Source organism: Lithobates pipiens, unplaced genomic scaffold (genome assembly GCF_037356315.1).
Source record: "Lithobates pipiens isolate NorthernLeopardFrog02 unplaced genomic scaffold, aLitPip1_a1.2 Scaffold_30, whole genome shotgun sequence".
In the NCBI taxonomy this organism is placed as follows: domain Eukaryota; kingdom Metazoa; phylum Chordata; class Amphibia; order Anura; family Ranidae; genus Lithobates; species Lithobates pipiens.
Window position 1 is genome coordinate 156,340,556 of NW_027507791.1, and position 23,706 is coordinate 156,364,261.

Below are 23,706 nucleotides of genomic sequence, written 5' to 3' on the forward strand. Positions count from 1 at the left end.
GAAGGCAATGTCCATGCCTCGCTGGTAAGGTGCATATTACCGCTGACTCATGCTCCAGCAGGCATGGACAGGGATGTTACCTATCTTTCACGGCCCATTGGGCCACTCCTCTGGCAGCTGGGAAGGATGCAGGACAAGGTGCAGTAGTGTTGGAGGTTGTTCGGCCACCACGCCTCCAAAATGCTACTACTGGTTGTGACACATCTCTCTCCTCCACCCCCTCCTCTTCGTCTTCCTCCATGGCCTCTTCCAGTGCTCTCTCCTCGGAACCAGCGGTGCTCCGTAGGCATTCAAGGGGCTACGCAAGTACGTTGGCAAAAAGATGCCATGCCGTGCTTGCGCTGGTTTGTTTGGTGGACAGGAGCCACACTGGGGCAGATATTTTTTGAGCTCTGCAGGAGCAGGCCGAGAGGTGGTTGACGCCATGCCAGCTTAAGCCAGGATTGGTGGTTTGCGACAATGGCACCAACCCCCTCTCCGCCCTCTGACAGGGACAACTGACCCATGTGCCCTGTGTGGCTCATGTCCTTAACCTGGTGTTGCAGCGGTTCTTGTGCTTACAGGATGTCCTGAGGCAGGCCAGGAAAGTCTCTGTGCATTTCCGTTGATTATTTAATGCAAGTGCTTGGCTGGCTGAGCTCCAAAAGGAGTTGAACCTGCCCAAGAACCGTCTTATATGTGACATGCCCACCAGGTGCAAGTCAACGTTGGCCATGCTGCAGCAGCTGCGCACGCAGCAAAGGGCCATCAATGAGTACCTGTGCGACTACGGCACCAGGACAGGGTCAGGGGAGCTCGGTTTTTTTTACCATGCCAGTGGGGTATGATCAGGGATGGATGCACTGTCCTGTCACCATTTGAGGAGGCCACGAGGATGGTGAGCAGTGACAGTGCATGCATCAGTGACACTGTACCTCTTGTCCACCTGTTGGAGCATACGCTGCATGTAATAATGGACAGGGCAGTGTTCCTGCTGTCCCACCCATCACACAGGAAGAGGACGAGGAGGAGGAGAAGGATTTTGTCAGCAGGGAGGTGGAGGCTGGCACTAGGCATCAGCAGCAGCAGTCTTTCAGGGATGATTTACAGTCCCAAGAAAGTCCCAAGACTTGTACGTGGCTGGGAGGAGGTGGCTGCGGATCATGTCGTCCTTAGTGACCTAGAGGACACCACATTAAATGCCTCAGCTAACCTATGCTCCATGGCCTCCCTGATCCTGCAAAGCCTGCGGAAGGATCCTTGTATTCTTTGGATCAAGGAGAGGGACCATTACTGGCTGGCCCTCTCCTTGATCCACGGTACAAGAGTAAAGTTGCAGACATTATCTTGCCATCGCAGAGGGAGCAGAGGATGAGACCTCTCCGGGAGGCCTTGCAGAAGGTGGCCGTCTGACCGATGCGTTCAGACAATTCGGTTGATCGACTGACCTTCATAAAGATGAATCAGTCTTGGATCACCACCAGTTACCAAGCACCTGAAGCTGATGTAACTGAATAATTTTTTTTTTGAAATGTCACATCCCTTCAAGACTGCCTATGCCGATGCTGAGTGACTGTCCTGTTATGTTGACTGACTATCCTCTTCCTCCTCATTCATCCCACTGATGGCTTGGAAGAACATTTTTGGGTGAAGCCACCAGTGGCTAAGGCTAATTTTTTCAGCCCCTGTTTTAACAGTCTTTGCAGCAGGGCTCATTCCTGCACTACAACTAGTGTATCTGGGAGAGGTTGCAGTGTCGTGGCACCAGCATCAGTGCCTAAGGCCCACTTTTTCAGCCACTGTTTAACAGGGGCATGTAATTACAATTTTTGATGCAATGCTTTGCAGCAGGGCTCATTCCTGCACTCCAACTAGAGTATTTGGGAGAGGTTGCAGTGTCGTGGCACCAGCACCAGTGCCTAAGGCCCACTTTTTCAGCCACTGTTTAACGGGCATGTAATTACAATTCTTGATTATAATATTTCACAGCACGGCCCATTCCTGTGCCCACCGAGAGTAACTGTGAGGACTTATAGTGTTGTGGCACCACCACAACCACCAAAGGCCCAATTTTTCTACCACTGTTCAACAATGGCATGTAATTACAATTCTTGATATAATCGTTCACAGCAGGGCGCTGCAGCGCCCACCAAGAGTCCCTTTGTTCGGCTCATCCCTAATAATATGTTATGAAATATGGTGTTCCAGAAACTTTTCAGATGTCTGCAGGTCCAGAACATGTGGAGAAGGTTGCCCACCTCTCCACAGTTCCTCCAGCAGAGCGGAGAAGTGCCCCGACCAAACTTGGAGATATTATACAGTATAAGATACCACCTAGGGGCTATCTTCTGTGCTATTTCCCAATGACCCACACACTTGGAAGCTTTGTAGTTAGCCTTAAGCGCATGTCGCCATTGATCATCAGAGATAGAGATCTCTAAATCGGACTTCCATCTCCGATATGGATGGGATTTAGTAAAGGTGTGTTTCTGTTGAAAAAAGCTATAGAAAAGGGCAATTCCCTTTGGGGGGTGGGCTGTGCATGGAAAAACCATCATACGTTGTCCACTGGCTGGATACTATGTTGTTTGCGCTCTTCTAAAGAGATAGGAGATTTGGTTGTATTTGTACAGATCATTAAGCGCTAGGCCAAATCTACTCCGCAGTTCAGGGAATGGGATCAGAGCTTGTTCTTGAAATAAGTCTGCCAACCACTCTATGCCTCTATTTATCCACCCTTTTGTGGAGAAGTTAGGAATCATGTGTTCTAAGATGCTAAAAGGAATGGGGACTACTATCTTGTTTGCAGAATGAGGCGTTAACTGATGGAGATCCCTCCACACCAGCAGGGAAGCCTGCAAAGTTTCTGGGAGTTGCCAAAGAAGGAGGGGGTCGATTGTGTTCAAAAAATAGGAGAAGTTTCAGGTTTTTAGTAGGGCTCCAGGTTCCCTCAATGTCACTCCAGAGATAGGTGGGGGCGGGATTGAACCATAGTTTTAGTTGGGTGATGATGGCTGCGTGGTAGTAATCACGGATATCAACCAGGCCCATACCCCCAGCCAGCCTATGTTTAACTAATAAAACTTTAGAGCATCTGGGGCGTTGGATCTCCAGATGAATCGGGACATCAGTGCGTTGAGCGCTTTAAAGTGGTTGGGGAGTGGGGCAATGTCTGAAATGTCTCCCTGCAAAGGTAAAGCATAATGGGCTACTATGCATCTCATAGTAGCCCATTATGTGTCACTAACCTGACACAGGAGCCAGCGATGTCACCGCTGTCCCCTGTAGTCCGGAGCATCCATCTTCTTCCGGGTATCGCTGCTCCGGCCGCTCACAGCGCAGAGCAGCGATGACATCACTCCCACGCCTGCGCACGGGAGCCGCCACTAACGGCATATCACTGTTAGCAGCGGCATGCTGCTAACGGCGATAGTGCGCCTGCACGCCGCTGTCACTGTCTTTTAGTAAATCTCTCCTAAACCATATACAGTAGGTTTAGGAGATATTTTCTGGACCTACAGGTAAGCCTTAATCTAGGCTTACCTGTGGGTCAAAATGGTTTGTAAGGGTATACAACTACTTTAACGCTAGACAAGAAGGCAAGGATGTTTTTGTTTGTTGGTTGTGGAGTTTTTGGGTCGGACTGAAGATTTTACAGGGAGGAATAATACTCTGCAAAGGCATCGGCTATGTCCTGTGGGTTGAATCTTTTCTTTTGATCTACGGGGTGATATATAAAGGGAATCTTGGCTTTAGTTCTAGCTTTTCTCAATCTGAGAGCTAAATGTTTGCCTGCTTTGTTACCTGACGAATAATGGGCCATTTTAAATGCTCACACATGTTTGTTGTATTGGTCGTCGAGCAGGCATCTAAGATCTAGGCACAGTTGGGACAATTTGCTGGTAATTTTTCGGTCAGTATTACTCTTGTACAGGGATTCAAGGGACCTAATTTCCCCAAGAATGTAGTCTAGCTTCTGCGTCCTCAGCCTCTTCACCCTTGAACAGTTACAAAATAATCACCCTAATAAAGGCCTTATGGGCACACCAAGGGTAGAAGGGCTATCTACAGAACCTTCATTTAGTGCAAAGAACAGAATGCCAGATCAATTCTAGCCGACATCCCGTGGACCCGTGACTCCATACCTCATCCAACCCATCCATGGAGGCCCACCCATTCAGGTCCTCCGAGCTCGCCCTATTCGGATTGGAAGAGTCCAAGGCTGCATCGAGTACAGCATTGAAATCTCCCATCAGGAGCATCGGAAGATGTAAAAACTGTGCCAACCTGGTTAATATATCATATAGGAGCTGAACCTGGAATGGGGGGTACATATACATTTACCAATAAAATTTGGGTAGGATACACATCCAACACCACTGCCACATACCTGCCTTCTGGGTCAGAAATAACTTTGTGAATCGTGCATGGGATTGATCTGCTGATAAGTATGGAAATGCCTCTAGCAAAGGTAGAGTATGTAGAGTGTATGGCTCTTTGAATCCACGGTTTGCGTAGAGACATCACCACACCCCTGTCCAGATGCATCTCCTGCATAAAAATTATGTGCAGTTTTGACTGCTTCAAGTATTGGAACACTGAGGCCCTTTTGAATTTATTATTCAGGCCTCTGATGTTCCAAGAAACAACTGTTAGTTTATCTGCCATCATTCCTTTGTTCAAAAAAGGCATCTTTGCTGTGAGTCATTGGAACCATTATCTTTTTTACAGTAATGGCTGTGGAAACTAGTATGTATACTAGAGAATATCTCAACCTAAATATATCTGTATGAGCTGTGACAATTAAAACTCCCCCCTCCCCTGCTATTATGCCAGAAACAAACAACCTGAAGTAAAAAACAAAAATCAAAAAATCTCTGGCAGGTAGCTTCTTCCCAAAAAAACAACTGGTAAATCCCATTGGAAAGTTCCAGCCGCATCAAAGTTTGGCAGATTCTTTGATGTAGTTGTCCCATCTACTGTGTGCTCGTTAATCTGAAAGGTGGAGCTCTAAGACTCAAGTATGATTCCAATGAGGAACAGAGTAGGACAGACAAAGTAGACCAACGAAGAGAACCAATTCAATAGAGAGCAAGCTGGATTGGGGGGGGGGGGGGGTAAATTCCCCCTGTTGCGCGAGATTATGGTACCCTTAATTAACTTCTGCTGGGAGGTATATAGACCTTAGGCGTCCTCAGTATATGACCAAAAGAAAAAATTTTTTGTAAACAAGCAATGGAAGAAGATAAAGGTAGCAAAGATGCTGTGTTTGTAAAGTTGAGGGGGCCACTCGTATTCGGGTTAAAGAACTCAGGAGTCCTTCCGGCCACTATAGAAAATGACTTCAGTAAAGCAGATCCATTCGGGTTTTACATTGCGGTAGTCCGTGGAGTAGGCTGTGACTGTATACATGGTGATAAAAAATAAAAATAAAGTAAAGAGTCCTGCGCAAATCGTGCCACTGAAAAATTATTGAAAAGATGAATATAAAAAATAAAAATAAAAGTCAATAAAAAATCAATCATAAAATCAGAAATAACACACCGATGAGTGGAAATAAAAGTGAAGAGCAGGAGAAAAAACGGGATCAAATGTTCCAAAATAGATAAATCCAGGCTCTCAGAACTCTCACCTCAAGATGAAATAATCAGACAAAATGAAAATAACCCCAAAAGCTTCTCCTTTATTTCTCTATATATAATGACCAAGGAATTGTAGATAAAGCATGTAGTGTACACTTCTGCCACTAGAGGGCCATTTCCAGCTCTTGAATCTAACACTGCAGCTTATGGACTTGTAATTCCGTGGTGTAGAGCTTAAAAATAACACAGAGGAGAGGGGGAGAGGGAGAGAGAGAGGGGACTCCAATCGTGTAGTGGTTTCAATGAATGGACAAATTTATTAAGCAAATAAAAAAGACTCTCACATTTGCAAGAAAAAATTAGACAGATAGAGTAAAATGAAGATCTGGCGTTTTCGCCAGTCTTACGCTGCTTCCGGTTTGTCCTACGGCCACTCCCTACGCGTTACGTCATGTCATGTGACTTCTTCATGGGGATCCCCATGAAGAAGTCACATGACGTGACGTAACGCGTAGGGAGTGGCCGTAGGACAAACCGGAAGCAGCGTAAGACTGGCGAAAACGCCAGATCTTCATTTTACTCTATCTGTCTAATTTTTTGTTGCAAATGTGAGAGTCTTTTTTATTTGCTTAATAAATTTGTCCATTCATTGAAACCACTACACGATTGGAGTCCCCTCTCTCTCTCCCTCTCCCCCTCTCCTCTGTGTTCTTTTTAAGCTCTACACCACGGAATTACAAGTCCATAAGCTGCAGTGTTAGATTCAAGAGCTGGAAATGGCCCTCTAGTGGCAGAAGTGTACACTACATGCTTTATCTACAATTCCTTGGTCATTATATATAGAGAAATTGTTAGAAAAGTTTTAAATGTTTATTGTGTGACTATTAGAAAAACAATAGTCCTTAGACTGATTTGTTAAAAAGCTTACTTCTGAGCACATTATTGTATTAACTCATTGTATTGTTTTGTCCTAATTAACTCCATAGTAAGTAGGATGATTAGATTTAAGTAAATATGATAGCCTAAGAATGTACGGGAATATGTATAGCTTATAAAGTGCCAGCCTGTGCCATGACACGTTATTTATGTTCCCTCAGCCAATAGAAGCACAGAGATGTTATTCTTGTGGGATATGTGAGGGCGGAACACTTTCTTTTGTTGAGACTTTTTCTTCAGCTTTCGTCCTGTAAGCATGTCTCCCTGTTGTGGGCCACATCAGAAATAAATTGTCTGCTTCTCAGAACACCTGATGTTTTTTTTACTGATCACAAGGGAATTTCCTAACATTTTTGGTCTTTCGAGCCGGAAGCAACACGCTGGTTTTCAGATCAGACGGCCCGACAAAACTTCGGTGAGTATTGGACTTTGAAGCTCACCGAACCTTACAAGTCCCCCCAATCAATGTTATTTGGTGAAAAAGGGGCGGGGCCATAGATCTGAATTCCACTGTCTGTTTCCGAACCTTGTGTGATCCAGTCCAGGTGTTTGAGAGGCAAGATAATTTAAATTATTCTTAATTCTTTCTGAGTCTTTTCTTCTCTTTCTCTTGCTTCTGGTTTAATGTGTTGTAATTGCCGACATTGGTATTGATCGTATAATATCTAGATGATCCAGTGCTCGTAGACAGAGACACTTGGGGACGTTGTCTAAGGTAAAAAATTACGTCGCCCGCTGTCCGGACAGATAACAAAAAGATTTGAGGTATACCGAATGTCAGAGGTTGATTGCCTGACTATTTTAAGCGCTGTTTAGTTAAGTGATCTACAAAGATCGCAAGGCTAATTTTCTTCTGTGTGTGTTTCATGTTTATGTTTATGTGTATGGTTCATGTTTAACCCTTTCTGATTCTCTCGATAGTGTGGGAATGGGTTGTTGTTTTTTTTTTCTCTTGTATTGACATGGTTTTTGTGCTGCATATTTCTAAGCAGATAAGAAAACATTCTTCGCCTAAGCACTGCACTCCCCCTCCCCTCATGGAAGGATGTTTTCTTTAAGAAGTTGTAAAGTTAACCCTTGATTAGCTATGACAATACAGAAGGGTTATATTGTATATATTGAAACTTAGCATAAAAGAAAAAGAAGGTAGATGGCATTTTGGAGTAAATAGAATGTTGTAGAATTATCAGGTGGCTTGATGAATGTGAAAAGAAATGAAAAAAAAAAGGCTGTGGATGTTTTCATTGCTATGAAGGTCAAGAAGTTGTTTCTCAGAAACAAGAAAATGCAGATTGCCTGACAGAGGTTAATTTGTGCATCTGTGAAAATATTAAGACTTTTGGTGGGAAAAAGAGTTTGAAAAATAGTCTTAAAGTAAATATTTATATTGGATTGGAGTTATTTTTAGAATTCATAGACTTTCAACTGTGAAGTGTTAATGATGCAATGCTGTTTATATTTGGGTACATTTATAAAGTCAAAAGGCAAAGTTCAAAAAAAGTATAGGTTAAAAATGGCGGCGTATTGGCTTCAGCATGCTAAAATTAGGGTAGAAGGACAAAGGACAAAGGAAAAATGCCAAGCCCAATTGCCCCTAGTGGACAAAGAGGATGATCTCATCTGCTGTACCCAGAGACCACCTCCCTATGGTGGTCCTCCCCCTCAGGTGCAAGTAACTGCCCAGAGTAACACCTTCCCTGTGACATCCACCCCTGTCAAAGGAACCGCCTCTGAACAAAACCCCAACTCCACTTCCTCAATCTCTCCAGACAGTAGTTCAGTCCTGGAGATGAACAGATCGATCCTTGAAACATTAACTGACGCCATAACTCATGCACTGGGTGCCCCAGCAGGAGCCAAGAGACTAAGTAAACCTCCTATTAGGTATGGTGTGGAGGATGGTGAGGAATGCCCCTTGATAGAGGTCCCAAATCCAAGGGGAGGACAGAATGATGCACTGGGCCAGCCATATCCCTTGACTATCACTGTTTTTCGACCATGGACTGACAGTGATATACAAAAGGCTACAGAACACATAAAACATCCAAAATTAGGTCCAGCTGAATTCATTGAAAACATAGAGGGATTACGGAACAGTTATAAATTGAATGGGGTGGAAGTAGAGAGAGCCCTGAGGAGAGTATTAGGGTCAGATTGGGCTTCGGTAAAGGGGGATTGGGACCCCTGCGCCCCAGCAAATGCACATGGATGGGGGGATCCATTGCCTCCAGAAAGCCCAGACTTAGGAAACAGGTTGACTGCCCTACTGAACAGATGCCAGCTTAGATGGGTATAACGGACTGATTGGCAAAAAATAAATAAATATGACAGTACAAGAAGACAAAGAAAGTGTCAGTGACTACCTAAATAAATTACGAGAGATTTTTAGAGTGTTCTCCGGGCTCCCCAAAGCTGAAGATGTGTATAGTGCATATTAGCAACAGCTAAAGATTGCTTTTTTAAATGGATTGAAACAGGATCATAAGGATTACATTGTTTAAAACATGGTTACTTACCGAACTGCATCAGTTTTAGATGTGCTAAGCATTCTGAGAAGTATTTGAAAGCGAAAGCAAAAAAGAATGTGTAAGTAAAGGTTCTTATGCAAGGTGATGAAAGGGAGGAGGATGCAGAAGAGTACACTGCTGAGGCAGAACTAGAGGGGTCTCATAGAGGAAGGATTACTCTACAGAAATAGACAGTGCAACGAGAGTACTTCCACCCTGTGTACAAGCACTGGTAGCATCAGCGGTGTAGTGGTTAGCACTCTCGCCTAGCAGTGAAGGGGGTCACTGGTTCGAATCCTAATCATGACGCTGCCTGCCTGGAGTTTGCATGTACTCCCTGTGCCTGTGTGGATTTCCTCCGGGTGCTCTGGTTTCCTCCCGCACTCCGGGGACATGCAGGTGGGTTGATTGGCTTCTGTTCCGGTTTGGCCCTGGTATATGAATGGGGACGTTGGATCCTTGGGGGTGGAGAACGATGTGGGTGTACAGGGGTAGAGGCTAGGCACTCACTCAGGTTGAACCGGATGGACTGGTGTCTTTATTCAACTTTACTAACTGAAAAGGTACCACATGCAGTGTTTGTTATCCTGTTACAGCAAAAGATATCACATTTGAGCCCAGCACGACACCTTTCCTGTATGACAATACTCTTGACACAACCTCACTTAACAATACAGAGGTGTACTACATTAAAACCATCCACGCTACTACTACTTCCTACTGACGGGTATAAACATGACTGCACTGTTGCCATCGCTGAAAAGGTACTGCCACGAAGTGATCTGAAAGATGTACCATTATCTAACCCTGACATGATACTTTTTGTTGATGGTTCTAGTAAGAAAAATCCAGATGGCACAAATGCAACAGGATATGCAGTAGTGACACAGGATGAGATTTTGGAAGCGGGGCCACTACCAAAACATTATTCAGCACAAGTTGCAGAACTTGTAGTACTGACAAGAGCATGTATACTGTCAGAAGGAAATCTGTAACCACATACACTGACAGTCAATATGCCTTTTCAACAGTGCATGTTTTTGCACAACAATGGAAAAACAGGGGGATGGTCACCTCCAGTGGTAAACCAATTTCACATACGGACTTCATTTTAGAACTCCTAGATGCAATACAGTTACCAAAAAAGCTTGCAATCTGTAAATGTCAAGCACACACAAAATATACGGACCCCATCTCAAAGGGAAATAAAAGGGCAGATGAATCTGCACATAAAATAATGACGAGAAATCATAGTGATAGATCATACAGTCCTTACTGATATGCAGCAAAATGCCCCCCCTGGGGAAAACAATATTGGAAAACAAAGGGTTGCACAATAATTGATGATATTTACACATCACCTGAAGGGAAACCGGTATTACCAAAATCTTTATTTAGGTATGCAGCAGTATTGACACATGGAGTAACGTATGTGTCAAACAGGGGGATGACTGAGATGTTAAATAAAGTATGTACAGCCTATGGATTCACAAATTATTAAAAAAAAACTTTTTGCTCTCAATGTCTTATATGTGCAAGACACAATGCTCAGGGAGGTATAAGACCACAGAAAGGGAAGTTCCCTACACCACAATATCCATTCCAACACATTTGCATGGATTTTATTGAATTAGACAAATGTGAAAGGAAGAAATATTGTTTGGTACCCAGGCACCCTGACCAAATGGGTGGAGATATTCCCGACAGGAAGTGCAGATGCACAGACTGTAGCCAAAGCATTACTAAGAGATATTATTCCTAGATTTGGAATCCCTGAAAGGATTTACAGTGATAATGGACCCCATTTTGTAATTAAAAAATATACAACATTTGATAGAAGTGATGAGAATTAAAGGGAAATACCATTGTGCCTATCATCCCCAATCAGCTGGATTGGTAGAAAGACATAATGGCATTCTAAAAAGCAAACTGAGAAAAGTTATGGAAGAAATAGGTAAAAATAATTGGATGTATTGCTTACTAGTAGCTGTGACCAGTATGTATATCACACCCCCAAAAGAAGATGAAAAGGTGCATGTGGGAGATTGGGTCTCAATAAAAAGTAATAAGAAAAAAGCAGTGGTAACTCCCCAAGGTGGGATGGTCCTTTCAAAGTCCTTTTAACTACCCCTACTGTGATAAGGATTGCAGAGAGGTCTACCTGGATTCACCAGTCCCATTGTAAGAAGGTTTTACAGGCAGAGTAGCGCCAGTTGGCTACAAGAGGTCCAGAAAGTCCGGCTACAAAGGGAGGTCTCACACAAGGTGGGACTTGTCTCAAACCGGTGAAGTCTCCCTCCCCTTCCAACTCCCCTATCCTATCCGCTGGAACTCTGTAGCTGGTTAGGATGAAAGGGACAGTAATTATCCTTGGGTTACTGGTGACTCTAGGAGAGGCATCCATAAGAGGGGGTAGGCGCTATGGAAGAGTAGAGGAACCTTTGGATTGGGAAAGAACAGGAAAAGCATTAAATCCAAAACTTTATAGAGGGAATAACTAGCACTATACAGGTAGACTTCTGTCAGATTGCAGATTGTGGGGATACAACTGGGGCTAGAGGACTTCTATGGGCAGATAAATATATCTGCTGGCTCTGGAATAAGGCAGGATGTCAAGCATGGGATCAGGCCCTGTGGACTACAGCGCATCAAGATTGGGGGTATAATCAACCAAGGGCTAAAAAGAGTGGTATAAAGGAGAGACTCATAATCACAAAAGCAGCCAACTCCCCCTTCACAATAGTAAGAACTGTAACCAACTATTAATAACATTAAAGGAGCCGAGGAAGGAAGATCAGCGGTTGTATTCCATGGGAGCATGGGTGTCAGGAACTGACCCCTCAGGAATATTTTTCCTTGAGGTATTACCACCAAATAAAACTAGACAACAGGAAAAGGTAGACTCAGAAGGGAAAGAAGAAGGCCATACTAAAATAGAAGTTCTGAGTATAACTATAAGATTCACTAACCTAACAATAGAAGATGCCATAGCTTTGGAGACGGGCGACCAAGGAAAAAATGAGTGGTTAGAATGGTTGAGGTACACGGTTAGAACTCTGAAAAAGGAAAACTGTTTAGTTTGTGCCGGAGCCAGACCACATTTAGCAACAGTTCCTTTTCCTCTAGATCACAATACAGATCCAGAAGGTTTAAAATGTATGTTGCAATTGTATAATAAGAGCTATAAACCTGAAACAAATTCTACTTGTCACACATTGAGGTTGTTGTTTCCCCCAGTACAGAGACCTCAGATACCTCCAGCGGTTACCGCTTATCCGGGCAACTTTACTTGTTTTGCACTCCCAGGGAACCGTAGCGAGGTGGATCTTGGGTCACTACCTGATGACTACTGTGTGGAGAGGATTAACACGGACAACGGTGACTGGGTTGGACATGACATTCAGAGAGCTGATGTCTGGTGGATGTGTGGGGATAAGAAACTGCGAGCTAGACTACCCGCCAATGCCCAAGGGGATTGCGCTATGGTCCAGCTGGCTATGCCCCTGAGAATCCTGTCAGAAATACCCGTGGACTAAGAGTCACCGACAGTATCGTAGGGACACCTCTCCCTTGGGGTCATTTGATTCTCAGATCTACATAGATGAGATTGGGGTTCCTCGCGGGGTGCCGGACGAGTTTAAAGCCAGGAATCAGGTGACAGCTGGGTTTGAGTCTCTTCTCTGGTGGGTTACTATAGATAAAAATGTTGACTGGATTAATTATATATATATTATAACCAACAACGATTTGTAAACTATACTAGGGATGCTGTGAAGGGCCTAGCAGAACAGTTGGCCCCCACATCTCTAATGACCTGGCAGAACCGAATGGCTTTAGATATGGTCTTAGCTGAAAGAGGAGGGGTATGCAAAATGTTTGGTAGCATGTGTTGTACCTTTATCCCCAACAATACAGCTCCTGGAGGGACCGTGACCAGAGCCTTGGAAGGACTGACTGCGCTATCGAATGAATTGGCGGAAAACTCAGGTATTAATGATCCATTCACAACTTGGCTTGAAGGATGGTTCGGTAAATGGACTGGATTTATCACATCATGTTTGATCTCAATCGCTGTGGCTTTGGCTGTTTTGGTCACTTGCGGATGCTGCTGCATTCCCTGTATTCGAGGACTTTCACAAAAACTCATTGCAGTCTCAAGAATAATGTATCAAACCCTCTCTACCTCTGAGGAGACCTATGTGGACATTGAAGCTCAACTTAATGACATACAGTCCGAAAGTGTATAACACAGGGACTATCATCGAAATGTGTGGAGATAAAATAGTCACACAAAGAGGAGGGAATGTTAGAAAAGTTTTAAATGTTTATTGTGTGACTATTAGAAAAACAATAGTCCTGAGACTGATTTGTTAAAAAGCTTACTTCTGAGCACATTATTGTATTAACTCATTGTATTGTTTTGTCCTAATTAACTCCATAGTAAGTAGGATGATTAGATTTAACTAAATATGATAGCCTAAGAATGTACTGGAATATGTATAGCTTATAAAGTGCCAGCCTGTGCCATGACACGTTATTTATGTTCCCTCAGCCAATAGAAGCACAGAGATGTTATTCTTGTGGGATATGTGAGGGCGGAACACTTTCTTTTGTTGAGACTTTTTCTTCAGCTTTCGTCCTGTAAGCATGTCTCCCTGTTGTGGGCAACATCAGAAATAAATTGTCTGCTTCTCAGAACACCTGATGTTTTTTTTACTGATCACAAGGGAATTTCCTAACAGAAATAAAGGAGAAGCTTTTGGGGTTATTTTCATTTTGCCCGATTATTTCATCTTGAGGTGAGAGTTCTGAGAGCCTGGATTTATCTATTTTGGAACATTTGATCCAGTTTTTTCTCCTGCTCTTCACTTTTATTTCCACTCATCGGTGTGTTATTTCTGATTTTATGATTGATTTTTTATTGACTTTTATTTTTATTTTTTATATTTATCTTTTCAATAATTTTTCAGTGGCACGATTTGCGCAGGACTCTTTACTTTATTTATTTTCATGCGATAGTTGGTGTTAACTATTTTGTCCCGCTGCATTTTTATTTAGCAACACTTGCACTTTTGTATCACTCCACTGTTGATTGTATATTAGTATATTTTCTATTTTTCCATTTTTTTCACACACTTAGTTATATTTTCACGTTTAGCACTTAGTAGCGCGAGGGTCCATTTTTTTACATGTATACATGGTGAGTTGTACAACCCTGACATATGTGTCCTTCAGTCTACATAATTTTAACATCCAATTTTACTGTGGCCTTATAATAACATGGTAAAGTTTGCTGGCACAAACGGTGAAATCATTATTCAGTAACTCGCAATTCTTCCTTTTCCCAGATTCAAGTTTGGCAGACAAATTGCCTTTAGGAGTGTTCTTTATCCAGCCATTCGCACGCCTCATTAGGATTGTCAAAAACTGCCTTTGTATTATAGTCCGAGCCTGCTTGGATATAGCATGCTGTACTGTACCTCCTTTTCACGAAGTCGCCTGCGCACATCATTGAAGAAGCGGCATTGCTGTTGTGTGGCCGCTGAAAAATCCGGACACAGCATAACCCGTGCATTTGCAGTTTCAGCTCTCTGATCTTTCTGGACTTGGGTAGGATCATGTCCCTGTCCCTATAGTTCCAAAACTGGACTAGAAAAGGCCGAGGGTATGCTCTGGGGGGGTCTGTTGCCAGTGGGGACCCTGTGCGCTCTTTACACTACATAAGGGGGGGGTAAATCCTTCAATGAGAGCAGGTTTTTGAATAAAGTTTCAGCAAACAATACAGGTTTATCACCCTCCGCTCCTTCAGGCAGGCCCACCACCCGGACATTGTTTCTCCTTTGTCTGTCCTCGGCGTCATCTGGTCTGCGCTGTAGGGATCTCACCAGGTCCCTGGAGTTCAGCTACGTGTGCACCCTAAGCCCTTGTACACATGGTCGGATATTCTGACAACAAAATCCGTTCGATTTTGTCTGACGGATTTTGTCCGAAACTGGTGTTGCATACACACGGTCGGACAAAGTTGTCGGAAAATCCAATCGTTCGTAATGTGATGACGTTATTTAGTTACGACGGGATGGCGTTCAGGCTAGTAGCCAATAGCTTTGGTCTAGGAATTTGATCTGAGCATGCGTAGCACTTTGTCCGATCGGAATTCTCATGTTGTCGGAAATTTTTTATATCCAGCTCTCAAACTTTGTTGGTCGGACATTCTGACAGAAAAAGTCAGATGAAGCCCACACACAGTCGGATTATCCAACAACACGGTCCTATCGGACATTTTCTGTCGGAATGTCCGACCGTGTGTACAAGGGCTAAGAGTGGTTAGTATCCTCCACTCCCGAGGCCCTGTCCTCTACCGTGTTGAGCCTGCCCCAAATTTTGTCCAAATCGTGTCTGATTAGCGTGCATTCTGACGAGAGTAGGTCTATGCACCCCATGAGTTCTGATTTACTCACATTTATGGCTTTGGCCGTGTGATTGCCTCTGTGTCCACAGCCAACACCTGCTCCTCTAGGCCATACATTTCAGAGCCTGCCTCCACCAGATTTTCAGGCTGAGTCATCTTGACCATCTTAGTGCTGACAAGATGCTCTGTTTTCTGAGCCGGCAAGAAAGGGTCCAGCTCCCACGTGGAGTGTGTAAATCGCTGGTCTTTCAGCGGCTTTTGGGTCCTTTTGGATGCAGAGGACTGCAACATTTTGATCCTCTCTCCTTCCCTCAGATGTCTGTTGTAAAAAACAGATTAATTCGCCCTAATTCCACGGATTATGCCAGGATTCACGGAGCTACACGAGACGTGTGCTGCCTTGATCACTTCTGGCCACGCCCCCCCCCCCCCCCCATTAAATCACATCTTCAAATGTGTCAGGGAAGACGGGCTTTCCATGTAAGATCCCGGCGTGCACGCATGGGTACTAGCACTTTAAGACACACACCGGTAACTAATACTGAAGTCAGGTGGGCTATTTAAACAGGGCTCCTACAGAGGTTCATTGCTGTTTGGTCTGCAGCTTCTGTGTTGTATCCTGTTTCCTGTGTGACCTTTGAATCTGATCCAGCTTGTCGTTACCTGTGATTGCCTGCTGCCTGTTCTGATCCCGGCTTTCCTTTGACTCTGATCCTTCCTGCTGTTTCTGTCTGCTGATCTTCCGGTACTACTTGGCTTGTGACCTGACCTCTCTTCTGCCTACCGTCTATGCCCGATCTGCCTGATTATTACCGACCCAGCCTGTCTGACCCTGCATCTCGTTCATCCAGCCTGCTTCAGCTCCCAGCCCTGCAAACCGGCATCTGGAACTGCTCGTGTGAGTTCATCCACTACCTGCCTGCTGATCACCACTACTACAGGGACTATTGAACTGTTTACAGGCACTCATACCCCACCGTGCTCCTGTGGCTGCTGTTTTAATACCAATGGTCCGCGAGCCAGAGTTGTACAAGAGGCCTTCCTCTGTACGTCAGGCTCACATCCCAGGTACGTAACAGTACCAAACAGCCATCCCTCTCCAGTGGATGAAATATGTCAGCACCTTGCTGCTCTTATACAGGCGGTTAAGTCGCTGCAGGAAGAATATGTGCGTCTGGAAGAGCGGGTACAGTCCCTGTCCACTCCAACAACTACAGCTCCTGCATCTGATCCTGCCTCCTCTACCACCCAAGCTGGGACTTCAGCCAGCCATACAGTAATGATGTTACCCCCTGAGCCCCGTGTACCTAATCCTGAGAGGTTTTCCGGTGATCGGAGTAAATTTAGAGCCTTCCGCAATGCCTGTCAGCTCTACTTTGCTCTCCAGCCACAGACTTTTTCCCTGGAAACCACCAAGGTGGGATTCATTATTTCCCTCCTCCAAGGGGAACCACAGTCTTGGGCCCACTGGCTGTTAGAAGAGAACAACGCACAACTAAACACCATGCAAATGTTCTTTGATGCTAGGGCGCTGATTTATGATGACCCCCAACGTACCTCCACTGCTGAAGCCACCCTTCATGCACTCCAGCAAGGCCGTAGAGCGGCTGAGGACTATGTCACTGACTTTAGGCGCTGGAGTGCAGACACTAGCTGGAATGACGTAGCCCTGCGTCATCATTTAGTTTGGGTCTCTCGGAAAGCCTGAAAGATGAGCTCGCTAGGGTCGGGGTGCCAAGCTCTCTGGAAGCCCTAATCACTCTGTCCATTCAGATTGACCCCGCCTACGAGAACGCAGGTCTGAAAGAACCACACAGCACGTCCGTCCAGCCTGGATGTTACCTAAGATCCCTGCTCCTCCTAACCCAACTCCTGGAAACTCTGCTTTGCCCACTTCAGAGGCGCCTGAACCCATGCAATTGGGCCTGATTCGTTCTTCATTGACTCCAGAAGAACGCCAAGGCCGAAGAGTAAATAACCTCTGCCTGTACTGTGGAGAAGCCGGTCACTTTGTACGTACCTGTCCTGCCAAGCTGCATAGGTGTCTTTCCCTCTCTTCACTCAACCAGTCACCCCTGCCCGCTCAGCTCATATCTCTCTGCCTGTTTCCTTCCAGCTGTCGAGAAGAACCGTATCAGTGACCGCTATTATTGATTCTGGAGCATGTAGCTGTTTTATCGACCAGTCCTTCACAGCTCAGCAACACATTCCTCTACAAACCAGAGGACAGGGATTCACTGTATTTCTGGCCGATGGGTCTCGCATTAAATCTGGACTGGTAACCAAGGAGACCCCACCGATGCTGACCATCACCTCCACCAACCATCGAGAGCTGCTGCGTTTAGACGCAATCTCTTCACCCTTGTTCCCCGTCATCCTGGGCTTGCCCTGGCTACAGGCCCACAACCCACAGATAGACTGGGAATCCGGAAGTGTCAAGTTCCAGTCAGCATATTGTCAGAGACACTGTTTGGAAACTTCACCACCATCACCTGCTACTCTGCTGTGTATGGACGCAGACCCTGAATTATGTCGAGTAGTTCCAAATTCTTACCACGAATACCTGGACGTTTTCAGCAAATGAGGAGCAGACACTCTTCCTCCACACAGACCTTATGACTGCCCTATTGAGCTCCTACCCGGGCCGAGATTCCATTTGGGCGCATCTTTCCTTTATCTGAATGGGAATCAGGAGTTTTGAAGGACTATATTGATGAGAATCTGCAGAAAGGATTCATCCGTCCCTCTACCTCACCGGCTGGTGCTGGTATATTTTTTGTAGAAAAGAAGGATCATTCCCTGAGACCATGTGTGGACTATCGTGACCTAAATAAAATAACAGTGAAGAATCACTATCCCCTTCCTCTAGTTCCTGAACTGTTCCAAAGACTCAAATCAGCAAGAATCTTTACCAAGCTGGACTTAAGAGGGGCCTATAACCTGGTTCGTATACAAGAAGGGGGTGAATGGAAAACTGCCTTCCTTACCCGATTTGGGCACTTTGAATATCTGGTTATGCCCTTTGGCCTTTGTAATGCCCCTGCCACCTTTCAGTACTTTATTAACAATATTTTCAAAGACTTTCTGGATATTTTCGTGGTTGTCTACCTTGATGACATTTTGATATTCTCCGTATCACTAGAGGTGCACTGAGGGCATGTTAAAAGTGTATTGTGCTGGCTCCGCAAATATGGACTTTATGCCAAAGCCGAGAAATGCGACTTTGAGCAGCAGAGCATCCAGTTCTTAGGTCTGATCATCTCGACCGAAGGGATCAAGATGGACCCACAGAAAGTCTCAGCGATACTAGATTGGCCAGCCCCCACAGATAAGAAGGGAATACAATGCTTTGTGGGCTTTGCCAATTTTTATCGCAAGTTTATCAAGAACTTTTCCGCTATCATTCACCCTATTACACAGCTGACCAAACAAGGTATCTGCTTCTGTTAGACTTCTGAGGCTCCAGCTGCTTTTGAAACTTTGAAGAGATGGTTTACCATTGCTCCTGTCTTAAGTCACCCAGACTCTACCTTGCCCTATATTGTGGAGGTGGATGCTTCAGAAAGTGCAGTTGGGGCCATTCTATCACAATGTCAAGGCCTCAAAGAAGTGATCCATCCAGTGGCATTCTTTTCACGCAAACTCACGTCAGCTGAAAGAAACTACGATGTAGGTGATCGGGAACTTTTGGCGATCAAAGCTTCATTGGAGGAATGGAGGTACTTGCTGGAGGGAGCGGCCCATCCAATCCTGATCTACACTGATCATAAGAATCTTGAATATCTGCGATCCGCTAAGCGCCTCAAACCATGCCAAGCTCGTTGGGTACTCTCTTTTTTTTCAAGATTCTCATTCCATATTACGTACAGGCCCGGATCAAAGAACACTAAGCCTGATGCGTTGTCGCGCATTTTTGAAGATCCAAGAGACATCCTAATACCAGACACCGTTTTACCAGCTGGAAACTTCCTACTATTACACACTGACCTTTTGTCTCAGTTACAGCAAGCTTCTGCAGAAACACCCAGTTATGGAGGGGTAAGCAGATTTTTGTACCTAAGGAGGTTCGAGCAATGATCTTGGGGGGTTTGTCATGACCACCCTTTGGCAGGCCATTTTGGGGTTCATAAGACTGTCCAACTTGTACAACGCTCATTTTGGTGGCCAGGATTGGAGAAAGACTGTGGAGCCTATGTAAATGCATGCACCACCTGCATCCGGAGTAAAAGTTCCCGTAACAAAGCTTGGGGATTACTCAGATCTCTGCCTATACCTGACAGACAGTGGCAGATGATTGCTATGGATTTTATAGTTGAACTTCCACCATCTGAAGAATGTACTGCTATCTTTGTGGTAGTGGATCGCTTATCAAAGATGGCTCATTTCATTCCTCTAAAGGGTACACCATCGGCTTCAGAAACTGCTCGGGTGTTTATAAAAGAAATTGTCAGACTCCATGGAGTCCCTGCAAATATTGTGTCTGATCGCGGTGTCCAGTTCACATCCAGATTTTGGAGGGCCTTGTGCGAGATCCTACAGATTGAACTCTCATTCTCTTCTGCTTACCACCCACAAACTAATGGGCAGACGGAGAGGACTAATCAAACCCTAGAACAATACATCCGTTGTTTTACTTCTTTTGTCCAGGATGATTGGGTATCATTATTACCCCTGGTGGAATTTGCCTATAATAATGCCAACCATTCTGCCACCAAGCAATCTCCGTTCTTTGCTAATTGTGGATTCCATCCCACCTTCTTACCTAATCTTGTTGCAGAATCTTCCGTTCCAGCTGTCCAGGATACTCTGGACTTTTTCTCTCACAATAATATGTTGTTACAGGAAACCATCGCGAAAGCACAGGAAGACAGTAAGAAATCATTTGACAAGAAAAGAAGGGGGGAACTGACCTTGCAACCAGGAGATCAAGTATGGCTTTCAACAACGAATTTGAAAATGCTATGTCCTTCAAGGAAGCTGGCACCAAGGTTCGTAGGACCATTTCCGGTAAGGAGAAAGATTAATTATGTTTCTTTTGAATTAACCTTGCCTGAGTCTTTTAAAATCCACCCAGTGTTTCATGTATACTTGCTGAAGCCTGTTGTGCCAGATCCATTTCCGGGTCATAGACCAGGTCCTCCCGCACCTATTATTATTGATGGGGATGAGGAATTTGAGGTTGAGGCTGTTTTAGACTGCAGGAAAAGAAGGGGTCAGACGCAATATTTAATCAAGTGGAAGGGTTATGGTCCAGAGGAGAATTCCTGGGAACCTGCACGAAATGTGCATGCCACAAACTTGATCCATGCCTTCTTCCACAGGAATCCGCAAAAGAGGAACCATTTGGGCACCCGGAGGTTGCCCGTAGGGAGGGGGCAATGTCAGGGGAGACGGACTTTCCATGTAAGATCCCGGCGTGCATGCATGGGTACTAGCACTTTAAGACACACACCTGTCACTAATACTGAAGTCAGGCGGGCTATTTAAACAGGGCTCCTACAGAGGTTCATTGCTGTTTGATCTGCAGCTTCTGTGTTGTATCCTGTTTCCTGTGTGACCTCTGAATCTGATCCAGCTTGTCGTTACCTGTGATTGCCTGCTGCCTGTTCTGATCCCGGCTTTCCTTTGACTCTGATCCTGCCTGCTGATTCTGTCTGCTGATCTTCCGGTACTACTTGGCTTGTGACCTGACCTCTCTTCTGCCTACTGTCTATGCCCGATCTGCCTGATTATTACTGACCCGGCCTGTCTGACCCTGCATCTCGTTCATCCAGCCTGCTTCAGCTCCCAGCCCTGCAAACCAGCATCTGGTACTGCTCGTGTGAGTTCATCCACTACCTGCCTGCTGATCACCACTACTACAGGGACTATTGAACTGTTTACAGGCACTCATACCCCACAGTGCTCCTGTGGCTGCTGTATCAATACCAGTGGTCCGCGAGCCGGAGTTGTACGAGAGGCCTTCCTCTGCACGTCAGGCTCACATCCCAGGTACGTAACAAAATGTCTTGTGCATATGTGCAAAAAACTTTTATATGAACCAGCACTTGTTTCCAATAATAAAAGTGTCCCATGCCAAACTTGTAAACTGCACCCAAGGTGTTTATCTCTCAAATTCCTTCAATGCTTATGGAATCCACCTCTTTTGATATGCTGACCACCACCAGACAATCTAATAAATCGCTAGAGGTTTAATACTGGTGTCACAAACCCCAGTATAAAAGTGCTTTAAATCTCTATCTAACTAAAGGAACCCCACATTTAACCCACTTCAACACCAGTTCTTACTTGCATGACTCATCCAAGCCAAAATGGAAGAAAAAGAGAAATCTGCAACAGCTATATTCCTACCACAAGTTGCCACCGTCCAAGATGGATATAGAGTATAGCACACATGTCAATTCACAAGGATTAGAAGAAATTGAAACTTGGATGATGACTATTTGGATTAGAAAAAGTTTATAAGAGGACCTGGAAAATCTGAGGAGAGAGGTTTTTTAAAAGAGAAAAGAGATAGGAATACTCTTTTAAATGATGATAGACAGAAAAAGAGAATAATGGATGTGATTTTATTACAGATTTTAATGTGCAATTTAGGGGAATAGAAAAGATTGCAAAAAGACATTGGCCCATCTTATTAAAAGAAGAAGTTTGTATATAGAAAAAAAGAATCACTTTGAACAAAATGAGGACATAATGTGATAGATCCCCCAAAGTGACCTGCATCTTTTTTTTTGAAGGAATGGATTTAATAAGCGCAATATATGTAGGGCATGTATAATGTTTAAGAAACAAAACAAAAAGCGAAGTAACATAATTTCTAAAAAAGTACAAAACAAATGAAAATAAATAATTCATTTTGTGTAACACACCCCATGTTGTTTATGTCCTAGAATGCCCATGCGAGCTACAATATGTAGGGAGGACTACAAGATCATTAAAAACAAGAATAGGTGAATGTATAAATAATATAAAGAATAGATTTGTATAGCATAGTCCATTTAAGCATTTCAGAGAGAAATGTAAAAAAGATCAGAGCGGATTAGCCTTTTATGGAATAAATAGTATAAAGGAGAGGGGTTGATTTAATTAAAGAGGTCTAAAAAAGAGAGACTAAATGGATCTATAAATTCGACACACTACAATCAGGTGGACTGAACATGGATATTGACTTAAATTGCTTTTTGACAATTGTTTTTATTTTTTTTTATTTTTTTTATTTAGCTTTTATTTCTAGGGTAAGAACAGTTATTTTTTTATGAGGAATATAGCACCATGTTTTTTTTGTGGTAGAATTGTTTTCCAGCTAGTCTTGAGTAACACCAGAAACTTAGTGCATGTTCCTTTAAAAGACTGACATTTGGAAACCATTTATTTTTGTTTTTTATAAATCAGTTAAGATCTTGCGAGCAACTATATCCAATGTGATGATCTAAAACGGCAGCTGCTAGCACTTCTCATAACCCCATATTGGTGTACATCATAATTAAACAAACATAAAATGTGCTGTGCTTCTTTTGCCCAGTGCAAATTAACAAAATATTATGAAGTGTAATCCCTGCAAACAAATTATCATTAAATGTATCCAAATCCCTCTCTCTGTGATTACTCACACCAGTGTAACTATAAAACACTGTTGTACAATGTTACCAATGAACCATATAAATAAAATACAAACATATGAAAGTAATAATACAAAAAATACAAAACTAGAAGGCTTGTACACTGATGCTAGAAGTCTGACTGACAAGATGGGAAAACTGGAGCTGCTGATGTATGAAGAGGATTTTGATTTTGTGAGAATCTCAGAGACTTGATTTAACAGCTCTCATGATTGGTTGGTAACCATCCAGGGGTATTTCCTCTATCACAGAGATAAGGAGGGTAAAAAAAGGGTGGGGGGAGGGGTATGCCTGTACATCAAGAATGATGTGCAAGTGAATGTGAGGGACGACATCACTAATGGAGCAAATGAGGAGGTGGAGTGCTTATGGTAGAGCATCAAAGGGAGGAAACTAAGAAAAAAGTAATACTGGGAGTATGCTATAGGCCCCCAAACCAGAGGGAGTTTAGAATGGCAGCAAGGATGGGAAGTGTCATTATAATGGGGGATTTTAACTATCCAGATACAGACTAGGTTGAAGGGACTGCGCATTCATCGAAGGCTCGTCATTTCCTAAATATCTTGCAGGACAATTTAATGGGTTACATGGTGAATGCACCAGCAAGAAACAATGTGTTACTAAACCTACGAATTACTAACAATACAGACCTAGGTTGCAGATGTGAAAAT

General features: G+C 44.0%; 1 long non-coding RNA gene across 1 annotated transcript in view; it reads left to right on the plus strand.

The window, feature by feature from the left end:
- The window catches only part of LOC143942147 (uncharacterized), a 59,363-nt gene extending 37,965 nt beyond the window's left edge, over positions 1 to 21,398 (plus strand). Inside the window, exons 2-3 of the long non-coding RNA XR_013264715.1 lie at positions 20,256 to 20,420; positions 21,188 to 21,398. This is a non-coding gene — a long non-coding RNA (uncharacterized LOC143942147). The remainder of the gene's footprint in view (positions 1 to 20,255; positions 20,421 to 21,187) is intronic.
- The last annotated feature ends 2,308 nt before the right edge of the window (positions 21,399 to 23,706 follow it).